This window comes from Strix aluco, chromosome 1 (assembly GCF_031877795.1).
Source record: "Strix aluco isolate bStrAlu1 chromosome 1, bStrAlu1.hap1, whole genome shotgun sequence".
In the NCBI taxonomy this organism is placed as follows: Eukaryota; Metazoa; Chordata; class Aves; order Strigiformes; family Strigidae; genus Strix; species Strix aluco.
The window spans coordinates 22,547,725-22,564,712 of record NC_133931.1 but is presented as its reverse complement, the minus strand read 5'-3'; positions in this window follow the sequence as shown (position 1 = coordinate 22,564,712).

Genomic DNA, 16,988 nt, shown 5'->3' with positions numbered 1-16,988 from the left:
GTATGCAGATCAGCTTTATTTGCCTCTGGCTTATCACAGTTATACATCTAAAGCATCACTGCCCTGAATGTTATCCATGCATTGTAGTCTTCTATCCAATCCCATGGGGCATACATGGCACTCACCTCATAGGTATAGCCAAACTGAGAAGGAAGATTCATGGGCCTTCTTTTTAATAAAATAAAATGATGGGGCCACTTCCCTCTGCCTGAAGATATATTTTAAACAAGAAAATAATCTGATGAAAATATTCTGAAAAAGGTCAGGGCAACAAGTGACCTGGTAAAGTGCCTGGCTCTTTGCACAGTAATATTGCTGAGCAAAGAACCATCTTCTCACTCTGTGCATCATAAATCCTGTCCTCAGTTCTTAAACTGTTCACAAATAACCTTTCAAAATAGAACATAAACCCAGTTTGTGCATATCCATGTCATAGGCTACAAACAAGGGCTTCCTCCAGGAGCAAGCCTGGCTTCTCCAGCATCACCATAAATTACCATAAGCTCCTACGCTTTTTGGACGAGGCCTGATGCTGAAAAGAAAGTTTTATTACTGAAAGAATTTTCTGAATATTACTGAAATTATTTTTAAATCCATCCCAAAGTACTTTCATGGCATGGTCCTAAAAGACGTATGGCTAGTACGAGCTGTATTCACAAGCACAGGACAATTTTTGTATTTGTGTGCTTTTAGAAGTGAAAAGGATTTAGACCAGCACTTGTAAGTTCATAGCTGATCCTTTAAGGATGATGTAGTCCCTACAGAGCAACTGATCACAAACTACTACACGCTTTTCCTCTGAAATTCAGGTCCCTTTAATGTTCCTCAAAGTGTCTTTAAAGTTCAGTGATATGGAAATCACAGGCAGGCAGGCAGGCATAGAAATGCCGCTGACGCTGCTTGTCTCATAGAAACCTTGTGATGCCTTTGACTATAGTGTGTTATAATACAGTTTCAAGTCTTTCCTTTTGTCTCTCTGACTAAGACACCAGTATGAGAGAGCAAACACTTCCAGGGCATTGGAGGACGTGACCTACAGAGCACGACTGATGCTGTGTAGGTTCTTGCAAGCACCAAATGGCCAGGGAGCTGTGGATCAGCCTCCTTCAGCCTTATGCACTGCACTGAAGCTTACTGCAGCTTTCCATCTTAACCGGGTTCAAAGAAAGGCCAAACCAAACCCCAAACCAAACAAACAAGCCCTATGTGCCCCTACAAGCTTATCAGCACAGCTGAAGCTTTTCTTTAATTTCTTGTTTGCTTGTTTGCGTGAAGAAATCTGCAGTCACTTAACAGGCTTGGCATTGTGTGTGACTCCCTGGATCAACAACTAGGTCAACCGGCAGGGTAAAGCACCGTACATGCGAGAGGCTCCCTCAGCTCAGCCAGTGCCTGCCGATTATATTTTGTGAATTAGCTAGGTAGAAGAGAATGTCCTCCCGGGCATGTGCTACCCTGAAACTTTAGTCCTTTTGCACGAGTTATTTGAAACCTCTTCTTGGCCCCAGCTGAAAAGGGTGCTAAATCCACAGCAGCTAAAGCACGACTGAAACAGTGGAAAGTTCAGGGGGGTTCTCTTCTCCTTCTCTCTTTTCAGCACTTGTAACTACCCAGTAATTAGTCACAGCACCCAACACTATATAGGGCTTATGCTGTGTTCAGAGAGTATCAGCTTTCCAAAGCGATGCGGATAACTCTTGGGTAAGATAAAAGTGAGAGGATAAAGACCTAGGATATTTTTACTAGAACTATTTTTATTTGCCATATGAACATAATTCCTATCACTGCTTTAGGCGAAGACAAATAAAACTGCAAAGATGACAGCTACCCTTACGTCTAGGCAGGCAGAACTCTCCATCCTGCCAAAGTGTGGGTTTGCCTGCTCCATCTCTAGCAGAGCTGCCTCTGTTGTAGTGCCATCAATGTGGAAACACTGCTGCAAGAACATATTTTTGGCTGTCACTCAGAAACTGCTGCCAGCCCTCCGCAGAGCCTGGGAGAGCTTTTACGCTGTGAGCTTGCCTTTAAGGGGAAAGTCTTTCCAGAATATGTGATTTCCACATCACTCTCATAGCTCAAATGTTCAGATAATCTGAAAAAAAAAATCTCACCAACAAATAAAACTGAGCTCTGCAGAGCCCCACCTGGGACATACTGTTGCTCTAAAAGCTAAGGAATTACACTCATCTTCCTTCCAAACTCACCCATATGATAAAATTCTCCTTGAACCAGGACACCAAAGAGTTTGTGGCTGCACAGCAAATGCAGAGGTGATAAATGGAGGGACACTTCTGTCCTACCTTTTTCTTTTTTGATCACTTAAAACCTAATCTTCCATATTACCCAGAATTTGTAAAAGTGCAGCCAAGTAATCTCTCTACAATGCTCTCTGCCCCTCCTTTTGCACTGTGCTAAGTTATCCCTAAACACCCGATGACAGCACTTAACCCTATTTCAGGAGCTATAGAGTCAGAGGGGCTTTGGGGGAGGTTGTCAACAACCTTCTGGAGAGGTCACCTGCACAAGGATAGCGGCGGAGGTTGCCAGGGGACATGGTTGTCCTGCCTAGATGGTATTGCTCTGTGGTTGCACCTCAGCACATCTGCCCTTCTCGTAGAGGTATGGTGGGAAAAGATCTGAGCTCTGGGGAATAAACCTGGACTTTTGCAACGCGCTCGCCATGTGCAGTAGAAGTAAGCTGGAACACGTTTTTAAAAGCCCTCCAAGTGCAGAGCAGGTGTGGCCACACAAGAAGCTTGTGCAAAATGGTATTGCACTTTGAATTCACACTCTCACATACTTGACAACAGCTTATTTCCAAGGTGGATAAGCATGAAGATGGAAAAGTCTGCTTAAGCACAGAAACGAATAAGATAATGACAATATAGAAAAGGTGGAGTATGGATTTCCATTTTCTGTCATGATGCAAGGAGAAATGGACAGCTGAAATTAAAATGTGACACATTCAGAAGTGATGTGAAGTTAGGGTGTTTCTCTTGATGGATAGTTCAGCTGTGGGACTCCCAGCTACTAGATGTTACCAATGGCAAAAACTCTGTAGGAGTCAGTAAGGACATGAATACTAACATCAATGTTCAGAGTTGCAACAGTTTGGAATTTTGAAGCAGGCAGGGTTTACCCCAATCCTCAGCTAATCAACGTTAGGACATTTCTTGACCTTTCCTCTGCTGACTACTGTCAGGGGAAGGATATAGGACTACGTGAGCCATGTGACTAATTCAGTGAAACAGCTGGTGTGACATACACATGGATGTCACATTAAAAAATGGTGTGAGCTTGTAATAGTTATAGCCTTGGTGACAGTGACATTACTTTTAAGCAGTTTCTCACCCACTTGTGTATTTTACTTCTCGTATAAATTAATGAATAACTTTAAAGCGAAAATCCAAAAAATGTCAAATCTAGTGAACAAACTACCCAGTGACTGGATGGGAGGTAGAGGCTCTCAGGAATATTTGTTCACTGCCCTTTAAAAACAGATAAATATCTTAGATTACAGGTATGTTAGGGCCTTAGATATATGCTAATTGTCAGTCATAATAAGCCCTGCACACTTCCTTTCCACAAAAGAACACTTCTAAGAAATCTATTTAGATATATATGAACTCTCTGTAAAAATAGCATACTCTGAGTATTAAGAAGTCAAATTTAAAAAATAGTCACACAAACAGAAATATCCAGCAGTCTGTGCACATCTCCAACTCGGCAAAGGACATATAAGTATTAGATATCACTCTAGTATCCCAGTTTCCCTGCAAGTACCAGCTCTTATCAGATCACAACTCTGGATTAATACATCGGGCCAGCAGTGTGACATTAACACCAACGGGATGTGTGAGCTACCAAGGCAAAGGTCTCTCTGCAAACATAGTGAGCCAGCCAGTGTTGCAATGCTTGCTAATGGATTGAGGGAGCCTGTGATATTACATGGGTTTTCTGCCCAATTGCCAGTGAAGGGATCTGCACGTTCATTAAAGGAAAAAAATCATGGGCTGTGTAGAAAAACTCAAAGGTGGGGATTGTTAGTGGCATCAGAAAGGAGCAAATATTTCTAAAATGCAATCATAATTTTTTTTTTTAATTACTTGAGATTTTTGGAGCTGACAATGCTGCAGTTTACACATTACTATCAGTATTTTGGTTCAGAGTGATGAAGCACAGAAATGCGTTCTGCTCTTTCTGCCTGGCCAGCCCTTGCTCACCCGTGTGTTCTTCACACAGACACAAGATCAACTTCACCACGGAGATGTAAATAATTTACTTTTATCAGAAACAAGCTAACATGGCAAAGCAAGCTGATATGCTGTGTGTACCCTGGAAACCAGTCCTGGCTCCCTGGACACCTCCTGATGCTGATTGTCTCTGAGCAGGACACTGCAGAGCTGGATCACCTATACATAGATACACCTGTGTATATGACCAGCAGTGGCTGGCTATGGAGGAAAGCAAAGGTAGGAGAGCAAAGCCATCTTACAAGAGCCACTTGATGGTTTTCCTTGGCCCCTTCCCTGCTGTAAACCCCAAATTTCTGCTCCCATTCCTATCACTGGCTTGCTGCAAAAAATACGTGTCCCAGGCCCATTGCTGAAAGCCAGATTTTCATGAATGTTAAGCATTCATATTCCTAAATGAAATTAATGGGAGCTATGGATGCTCCAGACGTTGGGAAGCATGATGTTAATCCCTCCATGCCCTAGGGCATGCCTATAATGGGAAAACTGACCTATTTTAACTAGATCAGTTTTAAAATGTGAGATTTTAATAGTGAGATTTTTGCAATTTAAGTAATTCAGACAAAGCCTCATGTTCCCTATCTCTACCATGTCTATGAAAAGGCTGCTGTGAAGCCCCTCACTGAAGGCACTGAGCCCCAATAGTTCTTGCTGTGTTTGTTACAATGGCACTTTCCAACTGATCCGTGCTGTTTGCAGAGAGCTGATGGGCCACAGGGCTCCAATTCCCTCCCTTGGGTTGCAGACCTCCAGGCTGGTCCCCAGGCCTCTCAATTCTGTTTCATCTCACCCTGCGCTGGCTTTGAGCAGGGAGTCAGACCAGGGTCCCGCAGAGGTCCCTTCCAACCTAAATTATTCAGGGTTTCTCTCTGGATATCTGAGCGGGCTTCAGCTTTTGTTTCTCTAAATGGCATAGAAACAAGGAGTGGTGGCCGGTCAACACTGAGAGCTTTGCTTTGCGAGGTTACAGAGGTCCTGGAGTGAGGCTGCTCTATTTTTGATGGGGGTTTCAGCGTAGGTTGGGCTGGCCCCCACAGCGCAGCGCTGCGCTGCTGCACGTGCACTGCACGGCTGCCACATCTCATCTGGGCGGGCGGGCGCTATAGGCACATCCAGGCTGTCCCAATGCACTCTGTCCTCGTGGCCATAGCATACAGTAACTCCCACCAAGCTCCCAAACTCCACCATAACTCCCAAAATATAATTCCAGATATCTGTAACTCCTCCAAACCCAGTGATGCAACTAGAAGATCAGATCAGGATAAGCTGAACTCTTGCTCCTGGTACCCTGGAAATCTGTGAGTGTCTGGGCCAAAAGCTTGCAGGAACTGTTGTTATTTAAGAGGAGGGGTGAAAGAAACTCAAGGGCCATCTCCAAATCAAGGCTACCACAGCATAGCAACCAGAGTGGTCCCTCACTTGTAGGACAGCATAACCCTTGAGGGCTCATGGAGGAGAGGAGCAGGTCGATATGCAATGTGTGAGGAAGAATCTGCAAATAGGAAAAACATACTGAGAAGAAGAAAAACAGATAAGAGGGAAGAAGTTAAAAGCAATTAATTTGCTCAAAGAAGAAATAAACCACACAAAACACCATTAAAGAAGGGGGAAAAATAGTTACTTTCCTAATAATAGTTTGCTTTATAAGCAGTGGCTGAAGTTAGCATAGGGACCTTGCTCAGTTCCAGAGGAAGGGAAGTGATCCACCAAGCACTTCTGTGAGCAATACATGCTCTGCATTGCCAGAAGCACTGTCTGTCAAAAAGTATCATTTTTTTTAAACATGAAGAACCAAAGTTTTCCATAGAGTTACTGTCCAGCTAGATGACCTTCCCTTCCATGATGGCCAGGAAAGCCATTTCTTTCCCATTGGCAATTATGCCCTTCCTAGGCACATTTTTATCTGAAACACAGGTAGTAAGACAGCATTTAGACAGTTTGTTTCAAATATAATTATTACAAGTTGAACTTGTAATTCTGTCCTTTTTGAAGCTCTCCTGTGCTCACTTTCTTCCTTTTCTTTACTGGGAAGTGCATCCTTTCAGCCAGCCTTTGCGCAGTAGGAACCAGCAGTCCTACTAGTAGAGTTGCATTTCAAATGCAACTCTATATTTTTGCTGTTGATGAGAAAAGACAGCCTGGAGAAGGTAGCCACTCCCACAGTGGGGCCATTCTCACCCTGGGCTAGGGGCTGAAGGCCTGGGTTCAGTCTTTGCTCTAACACTGCTTTAACGGGAGCAAGTCAGGTCCATTCCCAATGCTTCATTCTCCTCATCCATAAAACAGACACATGAGTGACACATATAACTTTGAGAATTATGAGTGAAAGTGGTATTAAAGAGATATTGTTGTTGCTGTTATTATTTACTATTCAAATTTTTACATCTCCTTTCTCACCTGCAATGTGTTAGGCATTACCACACATAAAACTTGTAACTGCATCTACCAAATTTGGTTATTTGCCATACAAATTGTGCTTTAGGCAAGAAAAGATGCCTCCTTATCTTACAGCTGCCTCAAATTCATGTAATAAGTGTCAACAGTTCTTCTAGCTATCTTTCTTGTTCTCAATGCATGCCTTATCTTAAGAAGGTTGTGTTTCATATTGTATTTTCCAAATCCAGGGAATTCAGTGCAAGTTCATGACTATCTTCATTGTTTAATTGAAACACATCTGATCCAGTTACTAATTCACCCAAGCAGAATAAATGTGATTCAAAGGAATTTGACATGGAAGAATCTAGTATGTTATTTAATCCAAGTCCAGAAGAGCCCAGTAAAAAGGGAAACCTTGAATATTTTCAGCTGCAGAATAAACAAAGGGCAAAACGATGCAAAGGATGGTGGCGGAATTAACTGAAATATGTTTATTGTGTTTCTGCGTTCCAGGTGTGAGAGAAAATAAAATGTACTCCTTGTCTGAACTTTGGAATACATTTGCAGAATAGACTCAGAGATAAAATATCCAAAATGCCACTGCTGGGTGATCACTTATCCTTGTAAATAAGGAGTAAGTGTTACAATAAACTCTGGTGCCTCCTGAGAGGTCATTTCATTCTGGTAAAGAAATGAGCATCTTTCTAACAAGCAATGTTTTACTGGGAGCAAATGGCCTATCCAGTCTCCCAAACTTTGCTATGAACACACAGTAACTCACCTTTAAAACAATCTTTTTTACTTCACTTCGGCTAATACATAACACTAAATCACTATCCTGGCTGCGTTCCAGGTCTTCTTTTCATAGGAAAAATCAATATACTGCTACACAGCAGTAAAAAATGAGGGCTGAGATGACACTGCTTGTGACTGTTAGCAGTTTGGATGGTCTGTTTATCTGGACCTTGCTGTTAAAATTCACCTCCTGCACTTACACAGATTGCAATTTTAATATGCTTAAATTGTATCCCCAGGGTGTAATCCTATCCTATACATTCAATGGAAGCTTTGCAGCTGAGTTAGTCTGGCAAGATTTAACTTTATATTTCTTCAAACACAGCAAAGCCAACAGCCATCTCCCAGACTCAACCACCATTTTCAAAACCAGGCTTTGTTTCACTGTCTAAGACTCAACTACTGCCCATTTCAGAGTACACTCATCACCTTAACCTTATCCCCAAGTTAGAGGAACCTCAACAGCCGTGAGAAAGCTCACAAAATTTGAATGTTATACTGATGAAGACCGTAGAAGTACTTAAGACATTAGACCGAGCATCATTTTCATTTGAACATCAGCTTAAACCCAAGGCTTTTTCATAGTATCATAGAATTATAGAATCTTTTATGTTGGAAAAGACCTTTAAGATCATCGAATCCAACTGTCAACCCAACACTACCAAGTCCACCACTACACCATGTCCCTAAGCACCACATCTACACAACTTTTAAATACCTCCAGGGATGGTGACTCAACCACTTCCCTGGGCAGCCTGTTCCAATGCTTGATAACCCTTTCACGTGAAGGAATTTTTCCTACGATCCAATATAAACCTCCCCTGTCATGACTTGAGGCTGTTTACTCTTGTTCTATCACTTGTTACTTGGGAGAAGAGGCCCACACCCACCTTGCTACAACCTCCTTTCAGGTAGCTGTAGAGAGCGACAAGGTCTCCCCTCAGCCTCCTTTTCTCCAGACTGAACAACTCCAGTTCCCTCAGCCGCTCCTCATAAGACTTGTGCTCCAGACCCTTCACCAGCTTTGTTGCTCTTCTTTGGACACACTCCAGCACCTCAATGTCTTTCTTGTGGTGAGGGGGCCCAAAACTGAACACAGTATTTGAGGTGCGGCCTCACCAATGCTGAGTACAGGGGTAAGATCACTTCCCTAGTCCTGCTGGCCACACCATTTCTGATACAGGGCAGGATGTTTATGGCCTTTCTGGCCACCTGGGCACACTGCTGGCTCATATGCATCTGGCTGTCGACCAACATCCCCAGGTCCTTTTCTGCTAGGCAACTTTCCAGACACTCTTCCCCAAGCCTGTAACATTGCATGGGGTTGTTGTGACCCAAGTGCTGGACCTGACACTGAGCCTTGTTGCATCTCACACAACTGGCTTCAGTCCACCGATCCAGCCTGTCCAGATCCCTCTGTAGAGCCTTCCTACGCTCAAATAGATCCACACTCCTGCCCAACTCGGTGTTGTCTGCAAACTTACTGAGGGTGCACTCGATTCCATTGTCCGGATCATTGATAAAGATAAGTAACAGAACTGACCCTGAAGAACATCACTTGTGACCAGCCGCCAACTGGATTTAACTCCATTCAACACAACTCTTTGGGTCCGACTACCCAGCCAGTTTTTTTCCCAGTGAAGCATATGCCCATCCAAGCCATGAGCAGTCAGTTTTGCCAGGAGAATGGTGTGGGCCATGGTGTCAAAGGCTTTACCACAGATGTCCACATATACAACAGCCACAGACTTTCCCTCACCATTAAGCAGGTCGCCTTGTCATAGAAGGAGATCAGGTTTGTCAAGCAGGACCCGCCTTTCATAAACCCATGCTAACTGGGCCTGATCATCTGGTTGTCCTGTACATGCCGCATGATGGAACTCAAGATGATCTACTCCATAACCTTTCCCAGAACCGAGGTCAGACTGACAGGCCTGTAGTTCCCCAGATCCTCCTTCCGACCCATCTTGTAGATGAGCACCACATTCGCTAACCTCCAGTCAACTGTGACCGCCCCAGTTAGCCAGCACTGCTGATAAATTGAAAGCAGCTTGGTGAGCACTTGTGCCAGCTCCCTCAGTACCCTTGGTGAACCCCATCCAACCCCATAGACTTGTGTGTGTCTTAGTGGTGTAGCAAGTCGCTAACCATTTCCCCTTGGATTATGGGGGCTTCATTCTGCTCCCTGTCCCTGTCTTCCAGCTCAGGGGGCTGGGTACCTGCCAGAACAACTGGTCTTACCATCAAAGACTGAGGCAAAGAAGGTATTAAGTACCTCAGCCTTTTCCTGAGCCTTTGTCACTATGTTTCCCCTCTCATGCAATAAAGGATGGAGATTCTTCTTAGCCCTCCTTTTGTTGTTAAAGTATTTATAGAAACATTTTTTATTGTCTTTTATGGCAGTAGCCAGGTTAAGTTCTAGATGGGCTTCAGCCCTTCTAATTTTCTCCCTGCATAGCCTCATGACATCCTTGTAGTGCTCCTGACTTTCCTGCCCCTTCCTTCCAGAGGTCATAAACTCTTTTTTTTTTCCTGAATTCCAGCCAAAGCTCTCTGTTCAGCCAGGCCGGTCTTCTTCCCCAACGGCTTGTTGTTCAGCACATGGAGACGGCCTGCTCCTCTGCCATTAAGATTTCCTTTTTGAAGAATGTCCAGACTTCATGGACTCCTTTGCCCTTCAGGACTGCTTCCCAAGAGACTCTCAACCAGACTCCTAAACTGGGCAAAGTCTGCCCTATGGAAGTCCAAGGTAGCAGTTCTGGTAACGCCCCTCCTTACTTCTCCGAGAATTGAAAACTCTATCATTTCATGATCACTATGCCCAAGATGGCCTCCAACCATCACATCACCCACAAGTCCTTCTCTGTTTTCAAACAGGTCCAGCGATGGTCCTTCCCTATTTGGCTCACTCACCAGCTGTGTCAGGAAGTTATCTTCCACACACTCCAGGAACCTCCTACACTGTTTCCTCTTTGTTGCATTGTATTTTTAGCAGACATCTGGTAAGTTGAAGTCCCCCACAAGAACAAGGGCTAGCAATTGTGAGACTTTTCCCAGCTGCTTATAGAAGATTTTGTCTGCCTCTTCATCCTGGTTGGGTGGTCTATAACAGACTCCCACCATGGTGTCTGCCTTGTTGGCCTTTCCCCTGATTCTTACCCATAAACACTCAATGCTATCATCACCATCATTAAGCTCTAGACAGTCAAAACACTCCCTAACATACAGGGCTACCCCACCACCTCTCCTTCCTTGCCTATCCCTTCTGAAGAGTTTACAGCTATCCATGTAGCACTCCAGTTGTGTGAGTTATTCCATCATGTTTCTGTGACAGCAATTACATCATAGCTTTCCAGCTGCACAATGGCTTCCAAATCCTCCTGTTTGTTGCCCATGTTATGTGCATCAGTGTAGATGCACTTCAGTTGGGCTACTGATCCCGCCACCTTTTTCAGGGGGAGAAGCCCTAATTCCTATGTGATTGTTCTCAGGTGCTTCTGTGGCTTCTAGCACATCAATAACCCTTGTGCCTTTGCTGCTGCATGGATGTCTATCCCCTATCTCCACTGAGATGGCAGACCAAAGGACCTTGCTAGCACACCATCTCTCAAACATTGGCATGCCGCCCTTAGGCTTATGTCTAGTGAGCCTAGTTTTATCCCTTTCTGCATTCAAATCTAGTTTAAAGCTCTCTCAGTGAGCCCTGCTAACTCCTGTGCAAAGATCCTTTTCCCCCTTTGAGACAGGTGAACCCTATCTGTTGCCAGCAGGCCTGGTGTTGTGTAAACCGACTCACAATCAAAAAACCCAAAATTCTGCTGGTGACACCAGGCTTAGAGCCAGGTATTGATCTGCTGGCTCTTCCTGTTTCTTCCCACATCATTCCCTGCAATTGAAAGGATAGAGGAGAACACTACTTGTGCTCCTGATCCCTTAACTAGTTGTCCCAAGGCCCTGAAGTCTCTCTTGATTGCCCTCAGACTTTTTGTTGCAAATTCATCAGTGCCTAACTGAAAAATTTATGATGGATAATAATCCAAGGGCCATACCAGGGTAGGAAGCTTTCTCTTCACATCTTTAATCCAGGCCCCAGGGAGGCAGCAGACATCCCTAAGAAGTGGGTCCTGTCTGCACATTGGGCCTTCTGTTCCCTTCAGAAGAGAGTCTCCTATGACAATAACCTGTCTTTTTTTCTTTATGGAAGCAGTTTTGATGCAGGGTGTAGGCCGACTTAACCTTGGTGACTCCTCCAACATAGATAAACCATCATCCTCATCATTGTTCGGTTCTACTTGCAAAGCCTCATACTTGTTATGCAAGGGCACTTTCATTAATGGGCAATGTAATGACTGCTGTGTTCACCTGCAGCTTAGGTAAGATTGGAAAAATGGAGCCATGTGTTTCTGTTTTTGTGAATTAACCCCCTGAACTCTCTTTCCTGGTGACAGACAAGCCAGAAAAAACATCCTGTGAGAAAGCAAGTGTGAGATGGAGGACTTTGCTGAATCTCTGAAGACCATAACACTGTTACAAAACTCTTCAAAGTTTTGATGCTTCCTGCTTTTCCCAGGGATGGAAATATAAGCTCCAAGCTCAAGAAACACCAGACAACAGCAGTTTTTGTTAATTTTTCACTGAAGATCCTACTTGTACCCATACATCACCCTGAGATCAGTCTTTCCTGAGTTTTTTCCTGCACGTTGCTTCTTTTAATGAACAGGATCAAGAAATCCTGAATAATACAAAGATGTGCAAAAGAAGCCACAGGTCATCAAGTCTAATGAAGATTTAGTTGTGCTTTGGACAAAGGCTTGGCTGGTTTTAACTGACTTTGCTCATTCTTGCTATATTGTCCATATTGAGCATTTCCAGCCTGGATTTTAGCACTTCTTTAGTCCATCTGCCCACTGGTAAAAAAAAAAAACACTGTGAGAAGAGAGGGAAGAATTTCCACTGTCACTTGGGGAACATACTCAAAGATCTAAATTTATCAGCAGGTAAATCACTGCCCTTTTGGCAAATTAAAAATAAACAGGCAAAGTGTCACATAGTCCATGTGGTCGCCTTGGAGGTATGCTGGGCAAAATGAGACTTCAGCTCCCAGGAACCTTGAGTGAAATATTAGCTTTGCTGCATGCCTGTGAAGAGCCAGACATACCATCATTTATAGACTGTGAGAAATGAGCACAGAAGTAGGAAGCACAAGATGAGCTGGACTAACATTGCCCTCTATCAGAAATTTTAAGTAAAGATAAAATTTACATGTATTAGATATTTTTGTTGTAGTTAGCATAAGAAACATATAACACTGTATAAACCATAAACATACATAATTTCCTTTATGTGAGGACATGATTCAGTGGAAGTGCTTCATGAATCAGCTGTACAGCTCAGTGCTCTCGTACCTTCTGAGCCCCTCGCTCTCCCACCAGCTCTCTCCTTCCAAGTACTGGCACTTTTACAGCCACTGACTAGGTCAGGTTAAAGAACAGATTCAACTGGAAAAAAGCGGGATGGGGCGGAGAAAAGGTGGTTTTTCAGCCACATGAGTCCACTGTGTGGCCACAGACTGCTTGTGCTGGTGCAGCACTGAGCAGAAGGGGAGGTAACACAGGGTAGGACCAGCAGGCAAGGACACAGAAGGGAGACCATGACTTTGTAAGCTGGCTCTGATGTCAAATAGTTTCTTATCAGGCTATGCCCTAAAACCTTTTCTAATATAATGCTGTGATGCAGAAAATATTTGGCTAGGATTATAACCAAAGGATTTGAATGAGAAGAAACTGAGAATTTAAGATAATACAGTAAATTATTCAAACTGTTTTTTTAAAAACAATTTTAAAAGGAAAAATCTGTAGGATGATTGTATAGGAGTGAGACAGGGCTTGTGTTTTTCCTGTCAAAACCACTGTGGTAGTAGCCTGTATTATCTCTAACCAGCAACTTCTGTGTTCAAAGGTGCCATCTACAAAGGCACAGGGAATGTCCTGCTTAGTTAAATGACTGCTTGCAGAGCTGGGTGCCAAGTTATAACAGTTAGTTCTTCACTGTCACTTGTATCTTCACAATCTTTCATGAAATGTAAGTTGTTGATCCATTATTGCTATTACTGCTGTGATTATACATTGCTTTCATTTTTTAGAATTTACAGACATATAATTCATTTAAATACTATTCTATGATACTGAAATTACCTAAACGGAATTTTAATTCAGTAAAGATTCACAGTGGGATTTGGGCATTTAACTCCAGTGAAGTGACATCTGGCATCACTGGTGTCTACAGAGTTTATTTGTGGCTGCTACCACAGCTCCCAAAGCATCCAACCATTCTGCTGACAGAGTCCCCCAGGCTCTGAGATTTCTTCTGCTGGACAGATTTGTAACTGTCTGAAATACTGTTCATCCTGCAAAGTTCTGCTGGCGTAGCCAGGCCAGCCAAGCTCTGCTGTAGACACACGTGTGCTGGCCAAAGAGGACGTTGCCTGACTTTGCGTTATTTGAGAGTGGGACTAACACAAAGCAGTGTATGGATGGAAGTGCTGTGCAGCTATGGGGCTGAATGTCTCCCTGGGCATTGCTGACTATACACGGATACAGCCTTCCCAGCCCTTCCTGATCAATCCAAGCCTGGAGCTAGAGCCCAACAAGGAGTCCCTGTCCGTTTATCTCTACAACAGAGCTCTAAATCAGGGGCTCTGAAACACAGCGTCATGGCAGCACTGAGCTTCCCGGTGCCCCATTCCATAAATTAGGTGCTTTCCCAAATATCTTGGCTCAGAGACCTGCATCAGTAGGGTACTCAATGACTCTCTGCCCTGCACCGAACAGGCGAGGCAGCGGTCACTGCTGTCCAGGTAGAGCACCCACTCAGGATCACAAACGCTGTTCATAACTTCTCTCTGATTTGGAACAAGGCTTTGGACGTGGATTTCAAGTTCGTCAGAGTATAGCCCACCCCAAAGCTTTTTCGGCATGATGGTTTGTCTTTCTGCACCTGTCCTAACATGCTGCCCGCGTTGTATAGAATAATTAAATTATCATATGCATAAATACATATAAATGGGGACTTCAACATCAATACAGGTAATTCAGGAATTTTTAAAAATTTGTAAAATGCAGATTTGTTACCTTCCTCAAGTCCTTCATCTGAAGCTGAAAGCCAGGAAGGCAGTTTTAAAACACAGAAGCAGCTAGGGAAGAGACATTCTGTCTCCTTCATAAAGCTTGGCTGAAGAAAATATACCATTTCTGCTCTGGTTTGCAAACATCTTTTTTCAAAGACTTAAATTTCAATCTTAAGGCTTCTGTCTCCCAGGCAACAACAAGAAAGATTAAAATGCAATGTGCTTTGATAGGTATCTTCTATTAAAATGCTATCAAAAAGCCACTTCCAGGAAAGGTAAAAGTAAATAACAAAGTAATACAAGTTTATTTTCTCTCCACTTTCTTTGAATAACTTTGGGAAAACAATAATATTTTTTCTCTCACTCTGCTATCAGCCAAACTGATGGAGCTTGGAGGATGAGGTCTTATACTGCAGTTTTCCTATGTTACACAGATCATGATCTTACCCCATTGTATTTCTTATTTTTCAGCTATCTGAACCCTGTGCAACTTGAAACAGAGATATATGTATAGCAATATTATTCTTTTCCATACTTTAATCTACACATATTCTCAAGCTTTAGAAAATATAGCTTTCCATTTTTAGGGCTTTACCCCTGCAAATTGTATAGAATCTTTATTTTAGCACTTGTATCACAAGAATAAAAAATTCCCACTGATACATTAATAAAACTGTGAGTAAAATTATGACCGTGTTAAAACTGATTATAGTATTCCCATTGTCTTCAGGAAGTCATTTTGGCAGCTTTCGTTCATAGAATATCTGAGGAACATGGCCTCAGAGAATGACAGAAAGCCAATCTCTGTTGTATATGTCATCTACATACCAAAGAAGAACATGTAGCTCTGTAGAGATCATTGCAGAAAATTTGGCTAAAAATCAAAACAAATACATAGAAACAGAATTGCTGAATAATCAGAATTCAAATAAAATCTGTATTTCCCTCAGAAACGCTCAGAGATGTCAAGAGTCACTGCACTAGAATGAAAAGCTAAAATCCTTTCACCATGTTCATTTTGGAAACACTCATCGCTGTGAGGGAATGTGGAACGGCAACCTCGACTCACAAATGAGAGGGCTTTCATGGGATGGAGTCCTTGAATGGCTTCTGACAGCAGCCTGCAATGGGCTTTTTGGCTGAGTCCACGGGCAGCAGGTGTGGGTTCCCCAGCTGGGGACTCCTGGTCGCTGCCTGGTGCAGCACACATGCTCTGGGTCATGTAAGCCCCGTGGAACTCTTCTAGCCCTGGGTAGTGTTACTCTCATCACTAGGATTTTCAAACAGCAGCAGCTACTTCCATAACCCATCTCATGTGTTCTTATTTTCACTCTCCAAATCTAAAAGAGCAACCACTTTCCACAGCTGGTAAAAGATCAGGCCTAAGGACAACCCTGTCCCCCTGCTGCCTCTTGCCTAACTCCTAGGAAAGCTTTCTCAATCCTAAGTAGTTTTATCTGCAAATATCTCTGTGCACCCCAGTGTACACTCAAGTCAGTCTGCGTTTAGCCTATGCATAACAGTTTTCCTGAACAAAAATGAGTCATTCAGATATTCAAAGCTGAATTCAGACCTGTGTGGAGAGCTGATCCAAAGTCATCTTTGACATAAATTTGGCTTGTAGAATGAGATTTCTATGTAATGATTTCTATGTAATGAATTATTTTTCAAAAATACAACAGAAAACAATTGAAGTCAAAAAGACACATTACAGTTCCCCCCTCCACAAATGAAATTTCAACAATACATTTCTCAAGCTGTAAAAAAAAAAAAAGTGTGCATTATTTCTTTCAGGCTTCCGAGTCTTCATAAAAATATCCCTGTCAGGCCAGATGGAGCAATGTTACAGGCAAGTACGTTTATAAAAATATTAGTGAACATATCTGTTTAAACTACCATATACCCACTCATTGTAGCAGCTCTAGTTTTAAATGTTACTCTTTCCAGTATTGTCCGTGATACTGTTTATAATTACTGCACATCTGGCTTGGGTTTCTTACCAACATCTGGCTCAAAGACCAGGTTGCAGCTCACTGTTACTGTGTGCTTATTCTGAGGGTGCTAATATCCCAATTATTTAATTTGTGTTAATTCTGATTTTCTTTTTTTGTTTTCTAGTGAAGAGTTATAGATTGCCTACAGGCCTGCTTTGTACCTCCTTGATCTTAGTTAACCAAATGGAAAATATTGTTATAAAACCCAACCACATTAGGCAGTGGATTTTAAGTGGCAGATCACAGGGCCTTGTTCTCAGAATCCTCTCCTGCGGTTTCACAAGCATGTTGTCATCGTGCAGGTTAGAAATGCTCTTCTGCTAAGTACTGGTTTTATAATATCATTTACTAACTACTCTGTTTATTTATAGAGGTTAATGCCAAGTTTCCATCTGATAGCTTGGAGCTATGGATCACTCAAAAAAATCTTATCTTGTTCCAAAA